The 20767-nt window shown below is 37.6% G+C and overlaps 1 protein-coding gene across 21 annotated transcripts in view; it reads right to left on the reverse strand.

Annotated features, from left to right (window-relative positions):
• Positions 1-15374, reverse strand: part of mef2a (myocyte enhancer factor 2A) — a 63949-nt gene extending 48575 nt beyond the window's left edge. For 6 of the 21 annotated variants that reach the window (XM_023955847.1, XM_023955845.1, XM_023955848.1 and 3 more), the window contains exon 1: positions 15103-15368. The gene's annotated coding sequence lies outside the window, so the exon portion shown is untranslated. Of the gene's footprint in view, positions 1-10406; positions 10554-12562; positions 12732-15102 lie in introns of those variants that run through there. The other 15 variants (XM_023955843.1, XM_023955840.1, XM_023955839.1 and 12 more) reach the window with 10 other exon arrangements.
• Between the last annotated feature and the right edge of the window lie 5393 nt (positions 15375-20767).

Genomic DNA, 20767 nt, shown 5'->3' on the forward strand with positions numbered 1-20767 from the left:
TTATTACCATCCTGTATGCAAGTCAGAGACTAAACAACAACAGCTCAAATCAAACGGGCTTTCTCTGTCTACTGACTTTGTTTACTGTATGGGTCATTGCGCAGGCCAGACAGCATGTGCCAAGATACTTTATGTTAAATCACAGTCCTTAAAAAGTAACTAAAAGACTGTAAAAGTAACGTGATGATGGCTGAAGCACTTATTTGAAATGCATCAAAACTGTACAAATCTGAAGTGCTTTGACAACCAAGCAGCCATTTCCGCACTCTTATGTGTTTCAAAGTTAAAGTGTCGCAGCTGAGGCTTCATCATGATTAGCCTCCTGGCTGAATAAAGACATAAAATGATGCAGTCATAATCCATAGCTTTGCAGATTTGTTTCAGTGGAGCTTTAACACCATTGCAGCAGGAAAAGAACATTCACTTCTTTGTTCTTGCTTTGATCAGGAGGTGCTGTACCTGTAAATGGGGCTCTTGGCCTGAGGGGAGTGGAGAAGAGCCAGCCATCTCCTGCTCTCTCCCTCTACTCTTTTGTGAGGGTGCGCTTATCTCCCTCTCCAGCAGTAAAAGGCAGGATTGGGGGCCTTGCAGAATCACTAGTGTTCATGTCTCCTGATGCTAATCTGACACACGGCTGATCCCTCAACAACCACTTTCTTCTTTTCTTTTTCTTTATCCCACAACCTTCTTTCTAAGGCTTTTGCCTGCTTTTTTTAATACAAGATTTATTTTATTTTTACATTTGTGAACTCATGATGGAGGTTACCTCACCTCAGTTTCCAAGGCAACTAATGAGACATAATTAATAAGAGCTATTCCAAGGGTATGTGAACAAAAAAGTGAAATGGGAGGCTTTGAGAATGAAAAGGTGCAACTTGCAAGACCTGGAGATTTAGAGACACTTCTTTTTTTTTTGTGAAACATTGCTTGGAGTGCCACTTTCCAAACAGAAGAAGCTGAGGACTTCTGACTGTACAAGACATTTGGACCAAGTGAGTCAACCATAGAAAATGACTTGCTTCAGGTTCCAACAAAATGAGGAAAATTCAGTCACCATTTTTTCACAGTATGGCTGTCACCATGTTGGAACCACAAATTGTCTGTAACAGTAATTGGTCCGAGTCGGTCCGAGTCCACATTTCTATAGCAACCCCTTTCTCCAATCAGGAGTGATCATCTTAGAAGACCACACCCCTTCCACTGAAAGCAGGTTTGAGAGAATGTCAATCAAACCCTTTGAACATTCGCTGGAAAACAAAAAAAAAAGGAATGAGATTTTGGACTTTTAGGACCAGCAGGTAATTAGTATTTGGAATATCGGCGGGGGAGGTCTCTTACATAGTCAATGATGTAAATGTAGGTGAATTAAAAAAATATTAATAATATAATAATAAAAAAACAATGAATATAATAAAGACCTCCAGACTGCAATATTTAGAGTTTCTTAAATTAGGTTATTAACAACACACAAATCAGTCAGTAACAAAAAAAAAAAACAACTGTTTTTAAACAGTAGTGCCAATCTATACAGTAGGGACAGCCGTAAAGCCAGCAGGGAGAGACTGGACTGAAACGGCAGCCAAGCAGACACCAAGTGGTTAATTTGCCTTGTTGACTGAAAGCTCAGTCCAACTCTCCAATGACCCAGCTGTAATCCCACATTGGATCAGTACAAGTTCAAACAATCCTCCATGCTACTAACACCTTGCTTGGACGGGTGGTGGTGTGTGTGTGGGGGGTGGGGGGGGGGGGGGGGTGTAAGACAGCGACCAGGAGACAGAAAGCTACTTATCACCTCCAAAATGACATCAAAAGAAAAGAAAACCCCACAGGATGAACTCAATCTCACAGAAAAAGAAATGTTTGACAAAATATGGAGCACACAATGGAGTGGACTGAAAGGAAATGATGTCGCTGCTTCAGATAACAACCGTATTCAATCTTGAAAATATGAATGACAATGAGTGGATATAACAACCAACAACCGAGGAGCCATCGTATGCTGACAGCCTAACCAGACAGACATCCTCCCTCTCACTCTCACAGTACTGTCAGCGGATGAGAGGACTATACAAGGTGACTTTGACTAAGTGCCTTGGGGGTTTCACGAGAAAACGCCATTGACATTACATTAATTTCATGTCTCTTTTTAAACTGACTTAGTGCCACAGAGCCCTGGATAGCAAAAAAAAAAGAAAAAGAAACAGACTTTTTTGCTTTACCTTCAAGGTAAAAGCAGCGGAGACCTAGAGGCCAGGGAGACAATAGTGACAAATAGTTAACCTGGTCCGTTACCAACTTGCTCTTATTTTGTAAGAGTCATTCACCAAAGGAATGTGACAAGCAGAGAAGGATGAATCAGAAACTGTCCTTCGCAATTCAGCTGTTTCGATTTAAGGTACCAAAGATACAAAGAGAGACAGAAAAGTAAGGGAAGGACACTTAAAGGCGCAAGGTAGCGTAATTGTGTTAACTATGTAGGAGAATATAAGTGAAACCAGACTAAAAAGAAGCACCTCGTGCTCATCCCATTCCACCTCTGTGGTAGTGTGCGGTAGCAGAGTTGTAACATAATTACTGCTGGGACACTTCTATTCCCAATGATCCATTTGCGTCAGTCAGGTTTTCAAGCCCAGCCAATGAATGGATTCTCGGTTTCTCAAGGATAAAGAGATGACCCTCACCTAACAGTTATATCCATTTCATGTAGAAGATCTACTCTCTTCCTCAAGGTAAATCCCCTTCAAGTAAGTAAGTGAAACTTTTAAAAATAAAACAGTTTGAACTTCTCCAACATCCAAGCAGAGTTAGGAAGCATGTTCTTTTAAGTCCCTCTCCAATCAACTTTTGATCTATTTTAAAAGTGTTTCCAGTGGTCTTTGAATTATGATTATGCCGTTTTTAGGCAAAAATCATAAAAAAAATTGGTCATTTTTTAGGACATAGTTTCAGTATAGTTACAGTAGTTTGTCAAAAACTTCCCACTGAGTTGTGGGAGGGACTGTTGGCGGGAATCAAGTCTACGCTAATTTCCCATCATCCCTATGTTTACATTCTCTCCTGCTAGCTTGCAACCCCTCACAAACCCAAGCTAACATCAGTGTTGCAACAAAATTGGCAATCAATATTTGAGCTCTGCAGCCGTACAGTTTTCAGCGAGATGCCAGCTCAGACGAGGAAAAGGAAGACGTACATGGATATTTGTCTACACGTGGATGCATCAGAATGGAGTGGAGCAGGAAGCTTGTTGTCTGTCCATAGTAGTTTAAGCAGATTAATAAAGTATTCTCTACTCTCTCCTCTACTCTTGTTTCTACGTAACTACAAGCTTATTCAAACAACATTTTTTTCATCTGCTTATGCACCACGATTTTATACAAGAAATACTCAAACAGTTTTAGCCATAGTTTTCTTTATAGATGTCCTCCATAATCAGAAACAAATTACAAATACCAAAAAACACCATTTCCGTTCGCGTGCCAAACCACCTGTCAGTGAAAGCTGATTTGCTGTGGAGACCCCTGAAGGGATATCGATCTTTATCATCAAGCTCTTGTTTTTGGTAGCGGGTTTGTTGCAGATGTAACATCTTGTTGCTTAACCTGCAAATTATGTTTTCTCTGGGGCAACTTTGAGTGCTCTGGTGGTGAAAAAAAAGAAACAATAACACTGACACTGTCTAATATATATATATATATATATATATATATATATATATATATATATATATATATATATATATATATATATATATATATATATTTTATTTTATTTTTAATTCAAGTGTGAAACAAATTTATCCGTTTTACTTTTAGCATTTTTGGCTAGTTTATTTCTGTTCTAGATACAGTTATTAAAACTTAAAATTTTTAATTTTTATTATTTATTATGTACTTTATATAAAGTTGTCAGCTAAACTCAATAGTGACAGAGTAAAAATGTTTTCTTAAATAATTTGTTTTATACATTATTTTTCTGTTTTTTATTAGGGTGATTATTTTTAAAACAAATATGCACATATTTAAAATTTGCATCAAACCACAAAAAGGGCATTTTAACATACCCGTAGTTTTAAATCGATCTGCCATTAGCTTATTTCCTTCAAAACAATGGAATGTTGGCATTGTTGGATAGAAATCTAACCTCTAATTAGTATAGGACAAATATCTAAATATTAATTAGATATTTTCTTTTTGTTTCTAGTTGAAAAAGTTAGTTTTTTTTTTATTTACAAAATCAAAAAAGCTGGGGGGGGGGGGGGGTTAAATTATTTGTGTGCTTAACCATTGACATTTTGCAAGATTTTACAGAGGAATCTGAGCTTGAATTATAAACAATTGTATATCCTAACGTCAGGTGTGCTTTTTTGCATCACAACATGAACCTAAAAAACCAAACCTCTAAAACTGAAGTCTGGATTTTAAAGATATTTACTTTCAGCCATTTTATTTCAGCAAAGCACAGACTTGTAGCTAACTTTGCCTCATATTGGTTTATAAATGTACATCTAGAAGCAGAAGCCATGGTTGCTGAAATTCCTTGACAGTGTGTCACTTCAACAGGTCATATCTTGACACAGAACAACATATGTGTTACGCTTTCTTAATCATAATGAACACTGCCTGTGACACACTTTTTGCTGTAACTAATTGCTGTATTCGAAACATCTAAACAATTTCTTCCTTTTTTACCATTTCATCAGTTTCTCCAGCATGTTTCTCTCAGTTTTCCCTGCCAACTGTCTGCAGGAACACAAAGCACCATGTGCAAATATAAGCTAATGCATGCATGGTCCTAGAGGTTTATACATTTACATGAAATTAGTGTGCAGCAAGATGGGATGATGGCACGTGTCCATTTGCATGGTTGTCGATCACAAGGCGGACCTTTCACCAGGGAACAATATTAATGCCAACCCCTTGGAGACCTGTGGTCCCTTTATCCCTGAGGAACATACAGTCTGTGTTGAGTGTTGTGGCAGTCTTTTGATGTTGTACTAAGTGCAAATAAGAAATGCTACACAGCAAAGATGAACCAAGATCTTCCTCCAGGGGGAATCCTGAGTGCGAGGATATCATTGATGTTATGCATAATGTCTCAGCAGCAGCACATTTACCCATCCTAAACACTGAGAACCCGGATTGGAATTTCATATCTTCCTCTTTTTTTTTTCTCCTCGTTTATTTAAAAAAGTTGTTGCTACACAAACCATAGTGGTCTATACAGCTGAAGAGTATAGATGCTTTCCGTTAGCAAGCGCATCTCCGCTTTATGGGTAAACATTTTTTAAAAAGCTTAAAATAAATATTTGATTTTCTTTTTTCTTCCCATTTTTATCTTCCACTCGATGCCTCTTTGGCACAGTGTTCCATTACATAAATGGTTTATGCAATCTGAGCAAAGAGGATGGCCATGAGTCATAACAACAGCAAAAAGGCCTTGCTTGTTTTGTTACTGACAATGTTTTTGCCTCAATTTTGTTTTCTTCTTTATAAAATCATTGCTTCAAGTTTAGAATAATCTACACATTTTTCCTTAGACTAAAAGACGAAGTACAGTAAGAGGATGTAAATAGATAGGGAGGTTTGTGGTGGCAAAAAAGGGTTTATGACAATCAAAAGTAAAAGAAAATAGCCGTCTCTGTTTCTGACGCAGAAACTAATCCTGTTTAATTGAAGCTGAGATACTTGATTTCCAAATTGAAAGTGATTTCAAAACCATTTCAAGTCCTTTCAAATATGTAAAATCCTGTAAAAGAAGATTGGATACACTTTAAAAAATAATAAAATGCTGTTTTTTTCACTCCTTATAAATCCCTATTAAGAAATGTGTCTTTAACTTTTATTGAACATTTTAACTTTATCAATCAGTGTTCCAATCACAACAAAGAGGCACGACTGCAAAGAAAAATGTAGGTCCAACAACATTTAAAAAAAAATCTCTTTGCCTGTTATACAAGGAAATTTAAGAAACATCCTATAATGTTGTAGACGTTTAAAATGTTCTAAATCAGCAGAACATTTTTTACAAATGTAACTTGATCCAAACTTTTGACATTGTTAACTTTTCATCTATATATATAAAAAAATAATGGAACTCCACAAGGCTTAATGTTAGGACTTCATGTTTTTCACTCTTTGAATGCTGCAACTTTAAAAAATCGTCAGGAAAAAATGGAAATACATAACCTACAGGTACTGTATGTATTTTCTTTTATGGCTTATTTTTAAACCAAGGGTAGTATTATTTTTACTAACTAATTTAATTATTTTTCACTTTGCTTATTCAGTTAATGCCACATTTATGAATAAAGACTAAATGAAACTGCATTTTAACCTTATTGTCTTTGAAAGGATGATTATCACTAAAAATGTGTTAGTTCTTTTAAGGAAATTGATTTATCTGAGAGAGAAAGAGATTGTTTTACTCTATTAGAACTGGATTGGCATCAATGAAAGGAATTTAGTGAGTAAAAATATTCTTGGTGCATCTCCATAACTACAGAGCTGTTGTTTTAGCTTTGTTAGCTGTCATATGAACGCTGATAGAGTAAGACAGACAGGGAAAAGGAAAATCAGAGAAAATCCCCACATATGCTACTGCTGTGTGTCTCTGTAAGAACCTTTGTGTTTTTTGATTCTTGGATAGACTCTTGGCCTGAATTCCAGCTTCTGATAGCTCTTAGCCTTCGGTCCTGAGCCCCATGTTCATTGGTTGATGATTAATGATCCCACTGTGAGAACCCCTGGTATAGCTGAAGCAGAGGTTGAGGGAACCACAGTAAAGGACAGCCTTACGTGAATGTCGGACAGCAACAGTTTACCTGTGGAAACGTTTCAGCCTTTTAACTGAGGATCTGCAGCTTACAGCATGCAGAGGAAAACGAGGAATGAGAAGACGGAAAGGCAAACGCATGCACGATGTGCAGACTCCATTGCAATCACAGTCAGGCTACAGAGACAGAAGCTCTGACAAGGATTTGGGTATGCGTTCATATAGGTTACATTTAGCAGAAACTTTAATAAAGTAATATTAGTTTAGATAATGATTCAGCAAGAAAGAAAAAATAAGTGGACAGAAATTCAACACTTAATCTGAAGTGGGGAATGTCAGAGAGTAACTCTTATCATTCTTTATCTACAAACAAGTAACTGTATGGTGACTATTGAAAAACTATTTAGAAACTGGTGTGTGAGGCGTTGATGTGCTCATGCTGCAACAGTGAGGCGTAAACAGAAGGCAGGAAAACAAATTTCAGCTGTTGGTGATAGCTCTGATGTGGACCGGAGAGGCTACCAGAGAGCTGAGCGAGGCTGGGGTCACTTCCCTTCCTAGTTCATGGGACCGATGCACGCTTTGAAATAATAGCATAAATCACCCCCCACCCACGCACCCCCTACCCAACTCCCAGCTGTGCTAATTCACAAGGCTTCTCAGACGCGACCGAAAAACAAGGATATCACAGGCCAGGCCTCCTTCCTGTAGGTCATGTAGCCACAATGACGTTCCAGTTGCAAGAGGTTCAACTGTTTTTCTCAGGAGCTGCTGTGGCTTTACTCCATATGCTTGATGCATGAGCTGCGGCACCCATGTCTCACTACTGTTATTTACCACACGGGCTACTGATAAAACCACTTTTACATGCAATAAACCTTTTGCTATCTTGAGCAGTATAATGAGAAGGTTAAACCCAGTGGTGATCGAGGTTGCAACAAATCGCAACCAACTGCACACAATCCGTTCTTGCATTTTGCAACAACAAAGTATACAAAAGTTGTCTCACAGAACACACATAGCCTCAGTGAAGTTTATGAAACCCACAGCTCAATTATTATTTCACGACGCTTCCACATAATTGACTCCACACAAAGTTCCAAGTGAGAAGTTGTTGTTTTTATCAAGAGTAAAGCATCGGGAACTGAATACAAGGAGGTGTATTAGCAATCATGAGGGATCTTTTGATCTTCTAAATTATATTCTAATATATTCCTTTGATTTATGTTTTTTTTTTGCAAAGTCTCATTAAAATGCAGTTAAAGTGCAACTCAGCAAAGATACATCTTTCTTAACTTCTGCTTTGCTTTGAACCAAACTCAATTTCATAATCTGGTAGCCAAAATGTACAGCAAAATACCAGAAATCCTGAGGAAATGTCCGCTTCTGGTGACATTCACTGAAAAAGCCAGTGAGCCTCAGTCAAAGTCACACATAACTTTTTATTTTATTTTAAATTCCATTACTCTTTTTCTCTGTTTAACAGTCCAGCAGCCCAAACAATGAGAAGAAGACCACATAAAAGTCCTGGAAACTCGCTATATTTGCTATATTGGAGGCTTCTATAGTGTATGGGGTGTAATGATTAACCAACTTAATTTATATTCCTACGATCCAACCAGATTGATCCGTCTGAGGCAAGTTGTTAATTGAATTGATGCATATTATTCTAAAATCATTTCAGAATTAAATAAATGGATTATAATCAATCTTGGAAAATACCATTTGGATTGAGGCATGGTAGATTTATTTTGTTATAACGTAAATGTGTCATCACAGCGGAAAACACACTTGTGATGGCAGCAAAAAATGATCATGCCATCATTAAAGTCCAGTGTGTGGAAATACTGAGTTTTACAATGACGTGTGACCATACTGTGTGGTAGAACGTTTCTAATAATGTTCCGTTTGTATTATTTTAATGTGGAAAAACAACAGTGGGCTGAGCTTTATGATACTAAAATGTGAACAGATTTGCCATTAATTCTTGTTGACTTGTTTGTTTGTTCACATATTTAAGTGCACTTGATTATCTTGCAAGGATTACAAGGAATGTGGAAAACTTTACCTGCACTGTTCAGTACGCAGGTATCTCTGAGTCACACTGGTGGACTTTTTGGCTAAAGAGGTCCTGGATCCAGTTTAGGTCAGTGAATCGGATCAAATCGGGTGGTTCAAAATGAACCAATATCGACTTTATCAGCCACCCCAAATTACGATGTGAATCGAACTCTTGGTAAAATGAAACGCATCCTTAATAGTGTATGTCAACAAAATCCCACAATGTGCATACCAATTGAACTTTCAGAACCAAAACTTTACAAAAGCAAAGAAAAGGAATAAGAATGAATGAATTTTTAGGATTTAGGATCCGCTTTGAGGAGTGGGAGAAAAAACTCCCGACGGCACTTGTCTGAAAGAGCATGAGAGAGGAAAAGACGCAGCAGCTTTAAGCTGCTCTGCCCTGCTCAGCAGCACATGTGCTGAGTGAGCCGAACACGGTGGCTTACCACCATAGGTCTCAGTCAAGGGCAGGACAGTTGAAAGGTCACTGCTGGCTGTTTTGCTATACAAACACTGCCTTATCAAAGCTCTCACCCTTTGAGGTTATATCAAGCTGTTAAAGAGATTTTTTTTTTAAATGACTGATAACTTGGACAAGAGATTTGGGCTCTGACTGAGCAGGTGTTCTTGTTTTTGAATTATTGTATTTTTGAATAGTTTATTTTAATTCTAAATTACATTTCAGTTTTTTAAGTTTACTCAAGTATGGACTGCCCCCCAACCCCCCCCGTGAGGCTAAATTTTCTGCAAGTTAATGTCAATTTGAAAATGGGCTCATGAATGTCCAACATATAGAACAAATAAAGGTTGGGAAATTAACCAATTGCCGCCTTGCAGTAAACAAACAGGGCGAGTAAAAGAGAACCATTCAGGATATCTTAATTGTCGAACCTATTAAACTCAAGAGGAGGGAAAAAGGATTTTATTTTGAAATCATGCAAATCGGACATGAACATAAATAAATAAAAAGAACAGTAATTGCTGGTCGAGGACCGTATTAGTGGCGATTTTCCCTTTCATTTACAAGGAACAGTCTACAGTTAACTGTGGTCTGAAGCATTATCTGCCAGGCTTGAGATTCTGCACATAACCTCTAGATCTCACAGGGGAACGATGAAATCTCCATGTTGATGATGGAGCTCCAATAAACAGTGATTCATGTTACAAAGACGCTCAAGTTAAACAAACAGTGAAGACCAGCGTCACACTTCTGACAGTTTGCAAGAGATTTAGGCCAGAGATTTTCCAGACAATATTAATTATGATAATCACAAAAGAAAAACAAAACAATGGATGGATGGACGCTATAATCAGTGTAATGGATGTGGTTGAAGTGGCATTCTACGACGTTTTAACTAAAGTTTATAATTTAGTTCAAATGACTTTGTTTATGTGGAGCAATTGACGGCTCAATTTCATTGATATCACTACAGGCTTCAGGGAAAAAAACAGCGAAAGTCAAACATGCCAATATATTAAACAAACATAATGTCTTGTACGCTAAGATAAGATCTGGAATTGTTTTACGGCTATGTCAATGTCGAGCATAAAAGAGCTTCTTGGCTTACCAAACAATCACAGAAACACTATCCTCTTTATTGGACCAGAATGTTCTGCATCTATCTCCTATTGTGCACTCATAGCATCCTTGGCTTTCAGATCTCTGGTGTTTTGTCCTCTTTGGAAAAGATGTCCTGGGAGGAGGAGAGTGGAGGAAAAAGACTTTCGCTCTGTGATTCAGAGGCATCGTGTAAACGCCAGCATTCTCTTTCTGACAACCGGCGTTAATTGCAGATCCGACTCGCCCACACACTCCACATTTCTCCTGGAAGGAGAGGCTGAGACGCTGAGAATGAAGTGGGATGAGAAGTGCAGCAAAAGATGCTGCAGCTGCCCAGTCCTCACACCAGTGCTCCTTTTCATGCTCCCCTCTTTTCCACCCAGAACTTGGGCCACGACATTAACAAGCATGTTTGCAGAGGCAAAAAATAAAAGAAGAACTACTTCTAACAAGGCTAAATGCTTCATAAGCAGCAGCGCTCATCTGCGATCTATCATGCAATATTATGTTGTCATCTCATCCTTGATTAAATGATGCAGGATGTAATCTAACAGTCCTATAATCAAACCTCTCTGTGCGTTTTTTGTAAAAGGGGTCTTGGAGGTTTGAACAACAGATCACAGCATGAATGAGGAAGACACCTCTGACAATTTCCATCAGTGCCTTTATATTCATTATCATGAATAATATATAAAATAAATTGTTAACATGATATTCATTTCAGCGCAGCAAAAAAAAAGTCTCATCTACTCATTGGACATGTGATGTAGATCATGAGCAACAAGGGCCATTACTGGCAAGGCCCGGGGCAGCACAGGAGCTAATGACTGCAGATTGGATGGTGCTTTAATGCTTTGCTTTGGAAATCATTGGCAACAAGCTGGTACAATAAAGCGCATGCCATAAGGAAAAAAGGTGAGATATAAAGCAGGATAAAATGAAAAGTTTGCTTTAATAATGCAGCAAGAGCCTGGGATCGCAACATTTTATGTTCTTCTGACTGGACATGTTTTTATATTTTCGGTATTAAAAAGCAAATTTCAAACTGACAAAACTTTATAAACTGCAACATCAAAGACATCCATGAAAATGGTAATAACTGCATTTACGCTCTAGCTTACATGTGAAATTAAAATGGGCCCCTTTTTCAGGTTAATGGGAAAGTTGTCTTTGGTGATACCAATAAAGTTGGCCTATCAAAATAAAATTCAATTTTTTTTAAATCAAATCAGCTCACTGTCAACCAATTCCTACTCCTTAAGGTCAAACACACTTTAAGGTCTCACACACACATGACAGTAAAGATCCTCTCTTCCAAGCGCTTAGACCCATATTTTCAGCTTTTACTTTGCAGTGTCACGCTGCCAGACGCTTTCATTATTAAAACTCAAGAAGTTTAAGCCATCTTCTATGCGGCCAGAAGACAAGATGGGGGTAACTTCTAAAGCATCTCGCTTCACTGCACTTAGTTTATCTTATTAAAGCCATTAAACATGTTTTAATAATAAAATGTTGGTTTAAAAAAGGCAATTCAGAAAAAATATTCTTGTTCTGGTTACAATTATGTTATTATTTTAGCTCTATCACACTTTTTAAAATGTGTTTTTAAAGACTTAAGAAGCTCCAAAACGTGCAATTGACGGTAATTCGAACAGCTGACAACCAGCATGATACTGTCACAGCGAGAGTGAGCCAAGAGTGATTCCAGTGTTTATAAACGCTGATTACTGGTTTGCCTCAAAGACGCGTCTGTTTTACAGCTTGAGCTTTTATTTTGTGGACTTTTTTCTGGTGGTGGCTTTACAATCCGCGTGCAACTTCTTCACAGCCGGCACGAGCGCTAAAAATCCCGAGAAAAACTTTCACAACTGACAGATATCAACAGCGCGCGCCTGCCCTGACTGCACCCTTTAACCCGGCTCCGGGGCATTTTATGGCACCGACGGCTCACTGAGAAGCCGCCGCCGCTCGACTTTCATGTCACTGACTACGCGAGCTTAACGTGGTGCACTCCTAAAGCCTCGTGTGGAGGGTAAACGATGCCTCCCCACATCCACTCCGGGTCTCCCTCTTGTGCTTTCCTCCCCTCAGTAACTGTAGCTTAACACACACAGCAGTGCCGCTGCCGCACTCCACAACATTGTTGCTATTTCCGTTACTCACCTTTACTCCCGGGCCAGTCGCTGAATATAGACACTCTATATCGGTGACTCCAGTGGATAAACGTAATTTCGGATCACATTTACGCGCCGGCTGCTATTTTAGGGGGAGCTGACAAACTCAGAAAAGCCAATCTCCCTCTTGTCAGTGTGAGACTCCTCCCCAATCTGACGAGCTGCCTCTCCTTCTACTCCACCCCTCCCTCTCCTCCTCATCCTCCTCCTCCTCCTCCTCCTCCTCCTCTCACGCACAGTCAAAACATGCCTCACACACAAGGAAAATCTCATATTTGCTGTAACAACACGGGGGGATGACAGAAAGTGGTACGCAGCGGACGAGAGACACTTACTTAAACGGATTAGAGGCGAGGTTTAAGAAACTGTAACTGTGTTCATGCCACCATAAAAGCTGCCGTCGGTGCGGCAACTCTTCATAAACATCGTAAACAGTTAACAAAAATCCGCTGATGACTCTTTTTTTTTTAACTTCGTTCGCAACCAACTTTTGCGTTTCACCCGCAACTTTCTCAACGCACTTGGGAGCTATAGCTGCTGCCACTTCACTCACAGCAGCGACTGACGTCATAGCTCCAGGAACAACACCAGTGGAATTCGGTTTGAAGGACAGCCAAGTCGACCAATCAAAATCCAAAGCGTCTGTCAAGCAGCCAATTGGAGAAGAGAGACGGGACTAATGATGGTTGGTCGGTTCGGCTGGCATGTGGCGGTAGACGGAGGGATATAATGGTTGTTCATAAACTTTTTTTTATTTTTTAAAGGGACTACGTTTGAAACTGAGCTGACATGCCCCTTTCCTTTAATTTCAATTAAAACTATGAGAAACTTTAATCATTTTACAATACAGTGTTACCCAGTTTGGTAAATCAACGTGCAGATAATAGGTTTAAAGACAGCAGTATAAAAAGAAGCCCCAGATGTTTACAACAGACATATACCATTTGCCTGAGGCAGGCATATTAGTCAATAGATATACTAAAGTAATTTAATGAATTTAAAATAATATTCATTCATTTTTTTTATTCAGTGAAAAAATGAATACAATAATATTTGTCTGACAAAAATAAGAATCATTGTGAATCATGACAGTTAACTGCTTAGGTAAAGGTAAAGATGTTGCTTGCTTTTGGCAAACAGTAGTCGGTTGAAGTGTATAAATAGTATACTTAGTCTAAACTAAAAGTGAGGCAGTGTACGTAGAGTTTACATTTTATGTACTATCTTTTTATTGTAACTTAAATGTTCCAACTTAGTTTAAAGAGTATTCAATTAGCTTTCTTCCCACACTAACAAATTCAATTTTATGTGTGCTACATTTTTGCTAGGGCTGTGGGAAAATTAAGATCTCAGCAACCGTTTTAACAAGTCTGGTTTAGTCCAAAATGTTTTCAGTCTAAATGAATTTATTTGTAAAACTTCTGTTAAAAAATAGGGACACCTCAAGGCATTAAACAATGAAATTTATTTTTAAAAAAATGAAATGCAAAACATGCTTCAAGGACCATTTTTATAAAAATCCATATCAGATTTTCAGGGTGAGTAATTTTTTCACATTCGGTTTGATTATTTACCATTATTTTAAGATTTATTTCGCAAATAAAAGACACCACAGTTTAAAATTACTGAACACAGAATTATTGCCCGAGGTCTAAAGGAAACCTGATGTTTGCTGAACCTTACTGTTCTGCCATCCTGTGTCATTGTATTGTTTTCAAATAACTTGTGATGAAACAGGCAGCAGTGAGATCATTTTGTATGGGACTAGCTCAGCTTTGTCCCCAGTGATCTGTGCTATCTTTCTCACCAGTTTGCTCCAGTCCTGAAAGAAAAAGTCTTTGGCATCTCTTCTTCTTCATGGCTCTGCACACCGAATATGTCCACAACCCTTTATTGTTTATTTACCTGACCCTAAAAAAATACTCAAAATGTATACTTTAATTCACAATTAATTTAAATCACTATCACAACTGATGCAACTGCTACCATACTGTTGCATCTGCAGTATCTCAAAGCATTTACTAAAATTGTGAATACATGTACCACCTTTTTTGAGAAATGTACCACCATTTCTCAAAAAAGTAAAGAATAACATCTAAAAAAAATCTTTTTAGAAGTGCACTATGACAAATTCCTTATGACCCCATATTTTTCACAATGCTCTGTCCATTCTCTCCTCTACATGCCAGTGCTTTATTTTCGATTGGTGCTAATACACATAGATTTTAAAATCTTAAATAAATTCAGAAAATTGTTTTCATGAAACCCAAAAGACAAAAGAGGGTAAAAAAAAATGCCTAATTGTATAACAGGAAAACACTAGTTAATATCTACTTTTTAACCTTCTTTAAATGTAATTACAGAAATGATCAAATCTTTAATTTAAAAAAAATGTTGCTGCAAATACACTGATTACATGGATGGTCAACTTAAAACCACAACATGTTGAACAAAAATACGAGAACTGTAATGTCATTTTTTTACATAATCTTTCAGTCTCAGAGTTAAGTGATGAAGGGTGTGTCTCACCTGATGTCGCAGCGATACCTGCAAAGAACCTGCTTGTGTGATCTTAACCTTTTCCCCCAGTTGGAAAACCTTCAATTATATTAACTTTCCTTAATACACCTTGTAGCTCCTTCAGTGATTCTTTCTGTTTCTTCTTCTGCTCTCATCACTTTGCCCATTGAGTTACTTCAAAGCCAGACCAGCTGGCTTTGCTGCCCTCAAGCCTTAAGAGGCCTGTCTTCTCACCCTGCCCTGCTCTTATCCCTCGGTCTTTGTGTGGGCAGAAAATGGAGGGTGAGACTGGGGAGTAAGGGGGGCAGTGATTTGAAGAGTGGGACCCCAGATGGACATTGACATGTCGGGTATGTGACTTGGCTCAGGGCTCTCCAGACCAGCCACAGCTGTCAGTCATAACTCTAGAAGGTGCTGAAGATTTTTTTTTCTCACTCGAAAGGGTAAAAAGTAGTTCATAATTTCTTTTTTTGTCAATACAAAGAAAAAGGTTTCGGATTCAAACAAATAGTCTTAAGGTAAAACTTTTTAAGAAATGTTTAAAAATGATGTTCTCTGTTCGGATTTGTTTGAGACAGACAGAAAAGCGTTTGAACCAGCTACAGGAAAGTGCCAAATAATTATTTGTTCCAGCAGGGCTTTGAAGCCGAGCTGACAGCTGGCATTTCCAACTTTGCACCACACCATAAATAGACCCAGACACTCTCCGTCTCTAATTAAAAAAAACAAACATGCCATAAGTTCAATTTTATCATATAGGCAAGTTAAATATAAGGTTTCAATCTAAAATGGAGAATATTACTTAAAATATGAAAATAAGAAAATTACAAATGTATTAGAAAAGGTGCCCAATTTTTCTGAGATCCATTTGACATTTAAAATAAAATTTCATTATTAAATGTTCAATAAAGTAGAAAAGCCTTAATTTCATTCTCCATCTGTTGTACATACCGTACTCTGAGAATGCATGCAGCTTGTATCAGCTCTGGTAATTATCAGTGTGAAATTTTAGATAACAAGTATTTTATTTAAAAAGGAAATGTACTAGTAGCAGTCAGAATAAAGCAGATATATTACCAAAAAAAGTATTTATTAATGGAATTGGAGAACTTAAAAGAATATTAGAAAATGCAATAGACTTGCTTCTCTAATAGTGAAAACATAACCTTTTCCTGGGTAAAGAGTTTGTTATAAGCATTTCCTTGGTAAGCATAGTGATGCAGAATAGTTCTAAACTAAAAGTCAACTTCAGACACAGAATTTTGTTGAAAATCAATACAAAGCCAGAAGCCAGACAGATCATGATACTTTCTTTTCATGAATAAAGCTTCTCCAAAACTTTTTTTGCTGTGATTTTGCGGAGCATCTGTGTTCTTCCTAAGGCAAAAGTCCTAATGGTGAAAATCTCCCCTGAGATTACAGTCTCCTATAGGTTGCTATCTGCGTTTAGAAGACGTCTACATCTGTGAAGAGGAGTCACCCAAACATCCACAGATCCATGCAATCTTGTTTGCCTGAGTCTTTTTGTTTTTTTCAAGCAGATGTACTGAGCTCCAGATCACCACAAAGGTTCTTTAATTATCAGTGCTGTAACTTCATTTATAAATGTAGCTTCCGATGAAGTGAGCTCATTAAAAATTGAACAAGGTCAGGATTCAACCACACTCACAATTATTCATTTTCTTCCGGATTTCAAGAATGATTGAATTAATTACTCGGAAAGACAAAAATGATTCAGTTTCTGATGTTTCTGTATGAGGTAAGTATGTTTAAATCTTCAAAAATCCAAAACTTAAATGTGAATTCTTCAAAGTGGCAGTAAGTCTTATAAATGCATGTTTTTGTTTCTTTTCTTATATCTATTACAACACCAAAAAGCATCAACATTCAGCTGCAGTTCTTTAGCTTTGCATTAGATCCTGTTGGGTGTTATTTGATATTAAACCATCATGTTACACTTAGGCTTTTCACTTTTGGCTAGTTTCACAGATCTTCTGACATGATGGCTGCATCATATGCAAAAATGTGTCTGAATGTGTCTGTGTACGTGTGAGTTTCTGACATTGCCAAAGTGGTTGAGCAGGTGCCACCACTTCTCATTCTCACCATTCACAGTGAAAAGACATGCTGAGGACAGAGTGGTTTAAGAGAGCCTGCGGAAGGGAACGTGCGAGAGAAATCAGTCAGTTATTTTCCGTTTACCAAGTTCTCTTTTGCATTAACCTATATGCAGATGGGAACATAACATTGTTCAGGTTTTATTTTTTTCAAGCACCAATTCAATGTTTAGAAAACCCTTGATATGGCTTAAAAACAGACAATGACAGTTTTGACTTTTGAGTTACATACACAAAATGAAATAATCATTTGTATTTATATGTTGATGACATATCCAAAGTATTTGAAAAAAACAAGTGATGTCTTTTTTAAACTTTAAGTGATGATTTTGCCTGCACTTCTACACACATTCTCTTAAATCAAGATTCTTTTATTTTTCATTCAAATTGCATTTATCAACCAATTTTGTTGCAGTTTACTGCTTTTCTTTATTATGTCACAATGACCGGTTGGTTCAAAATCAATAATTACAGAACAATACTGGTTATTGCTGACAAGGCAAACACGTTTAAATCCCTCCTCCATTGGGCTATTTTTTTTTTAAATTCCATCAGAATTTTTTCCAAGCTTGGATAAAATTAAAGCATAGAGTCTGCAAGAACTACATCTACAGTCCTTGTTAAGGTAAATATTTGTAAAAGCTTCAAGTTACAGTCTGAGAAAATGTCAAGCAGGGACAGGGTTGGACATGGCTCTATAACACTTGGGCAATATTTCAACATTTTGCATTTAATTTAGCATTTAGGATTTAAAAAGACAGTGAAAGTTTTGTTAGGCTATTACAATATAAAACAATATGGAGAAAATCAGATAGAAAGATTACTTATCATTTATATAAACAATCAAAGAAGAATCTTCTTTCAAACAAATTAATGTGAATCAAAAAGAATACAATTAAACAATTCCAGGAATAATTAACAAATGTAACCAGTTCGATAATGATTTTTTTGAAGTCACAAACTATTCATCGTCAGTTTTCCCATTAAATATTAATGCATGTTTGAGATGTAAATGCATGAGTCATTTACCCATAAAAAATCTTTATTTTTTCTTTGTTGCTGTTATGTTTTGAAACGTTGTTCATTGTAGTCAATTGGGCTGCAGCCTGTGAACACTGAGCACAGATGCAAAACCCTCACAAAGCCCCAACAATGCAGAGCTGATTTGTAAAATCCTACCCTTTCCTGCAGATGAAGGTGGTAGGCACTCACTTCTACTTAAGCATTATGACTCACATCAGGCATAGAGCAGCTATCCAGTTCTAATCCACAAGATACAATTTGGTATTCATGTTGTACAAATGGGCTTGAGAAAAATCCGTAAATCTTTTTTGGCAAGGGCAGTCGAGAAAAGTTGCGCGAGCATGTCATCCCCCCATGAAAAGGCAGCGAGACGGTTGAGTAAAGCACGCCTTTGTCTCCTGAATTTCCCTGGAAGACATTGCCATCATCAGCTTTCTTTGTTGCACACTTTGTCTCTCCAGTATTTTCCCCGTTTCTCAAAGGTAAACAGAGGCTCAACTCAGTGGGACACATGCAGTTTTTCCCTACAACAAGTAATAAATTTGCGTGTCAGGCCTGCGCGTCACAGATTAAACATGCTTTGTTTCAGATGATTTATGAGTGCAATGTCGTGCTGGGTGCACTTGGCTGTAAAGAGCTGAGGGTTTCATGGTGGTGAGGGGGTTGCAGGTGAGGCTACGGGTTGGTGAGTGTCAGATTTGTCTTACAGGAAGACTGATCTGTAGCTGCTCTGAGGGTGCCCAGTGCAACACACACCTCTGTCATTAATCACACACAGCTTCAGAGTACAGAGTGCTTTGTCTTCTCCTCCTCTAGTACCGGTGCTGCAAGCTGTCACATCCTTTTCTAAAGCTTAATTCAGAACAACCATAGGTAGGAGAGGCTACTCTGCAGAATGTTCCCAAACATGTAATTTTGCGACACTAAAACAAGATTTTCCTCACAACCTGGGAGCAGATAAATGTTGCATCCAACAGTGATAAAAGAGAAAAACATTCTCATCCCTGCTGCAGAGAAGGTTACCTGGATATACAGGATTAAGATCATTTACTGTCCTCTCCAAGAAACAGCTGATTCAGCAGGTAGTGCAGCTAAAAGCATGTTGACTTATAATCCAAATGCAGCTGACTGCTGATGCCCCACTTTCTACTGATCGCACATACTCAATCCCTTTCTGACACTAAATTTGTGGGGAAATTAATCACAATAGGAGAAGTATTAAATCTTCTCGAAGGAAAATTAGCTAAATTCCTGAATCTAAGCTTAAAAACTTTTCCACAAACAAACTTCTAACTCCTGGCAAATTTTCAAGATAAAACTCGATACAACAAATTCTACATGCTTGCAAACTTAATACAGCGCAAACACTTCAGTCTGTGTTTTATGCAAGATTTGCCCCTGACAGTCTAAAGTCTGAAAGGAAAACTTTATCAGGTTTATGATGCAAAATAACCTTAACCTCTTAAAGGATTGCAAATACATTGTAGTATGTCTACAATGCCTGCATTGAAACTGGACACTTCATTACGTTATACTTTTTTTTTTTAGTGCCATTTATTATCCGTTTTTGTTTTTTTAATTATAATTATTATCTTCTTTTTTTAAGCAATGGTAACAAATTAATGTCCCCGTTGCGGGATAAATTAAAGTTTTATTTATCTTTAATGCAGCCCATGGATGGACTTAAAAAAGCATATTTGAAAAAAACACAAGACAAACTTGTGCGTACAAGGATAACTTTGGCCAGGATGTAAAAAAAACATTATTTTAAAACAATGGAGGCAGATAATGGTTTTTTTTTCTGCAAACAAGTTGAAGCATGCAGGGCATTAGCATCAAAGCTGTGAGGGTGTGTTTTTTTGTATCTAGTAATAGTTCAACAAAATGATTATTTTTTATCTTGTTCGTAGGCTATGGAATATGGATCTTGTGCAAACAACATAATAAGTTGTCCACATAAGTTATGCCTCCTGTGAGCACAAGTTATTATCTTTCTATAACTTGAACTCGTGCAAAGAGGTGAAAAGTATTTACTTGTACATGCTGTGCAATCCAAGTCTGTTTTGAACTGCAACTCCTCAAACATTTTGTTCATTTGGAAGCATTGACCCTATAAGAGAGCTGGACTGAACGAGTGTCACCCATGAAAACTACTTACTTCTGGCTCCAACGAAATGAAGTCAATTCAGTTCCCATTTCTCTGCAATATAGGCGGCCCCATTTGGAGGCTGATGACGTCAGTAAGTAGTGATTTGTCAGAATTGGTCTGAGTCAACGTTTCTATGGCAACTACTGTCGCCAATCAGTAGTGAGCTTGTTGGAAGTCCACATCCCTTCCAGTGAAAGTGAGCTCGGGAGAATCTATCAATGAAACGTTTCAAGGTGGTGGTCATTGGGCACCACATACTTTCATTGAGGAATGTGATTGGTCAGTTTATAACTTTAATAACTTGCAATAAAGAAATACTATGAAAAAAGTAGGATTACCGAGAATATTAAAAACAAAAGGTAGCAGAGCAAGAATGGTTATTCTG

This window comes from Oryzias latipes, chromosome 6 (assembly GCF_002234675.1).
Source record: "Oryzias latipes chromosome 6, ASM223467v1".
In the NCBI taxonomy this organism is placed as follows: Eukaryota; Metazoa; Chordata; class Actinopteri; order Beloniformes; family Adrianichthyidae; genus Oryzias; species Oryzias latipes.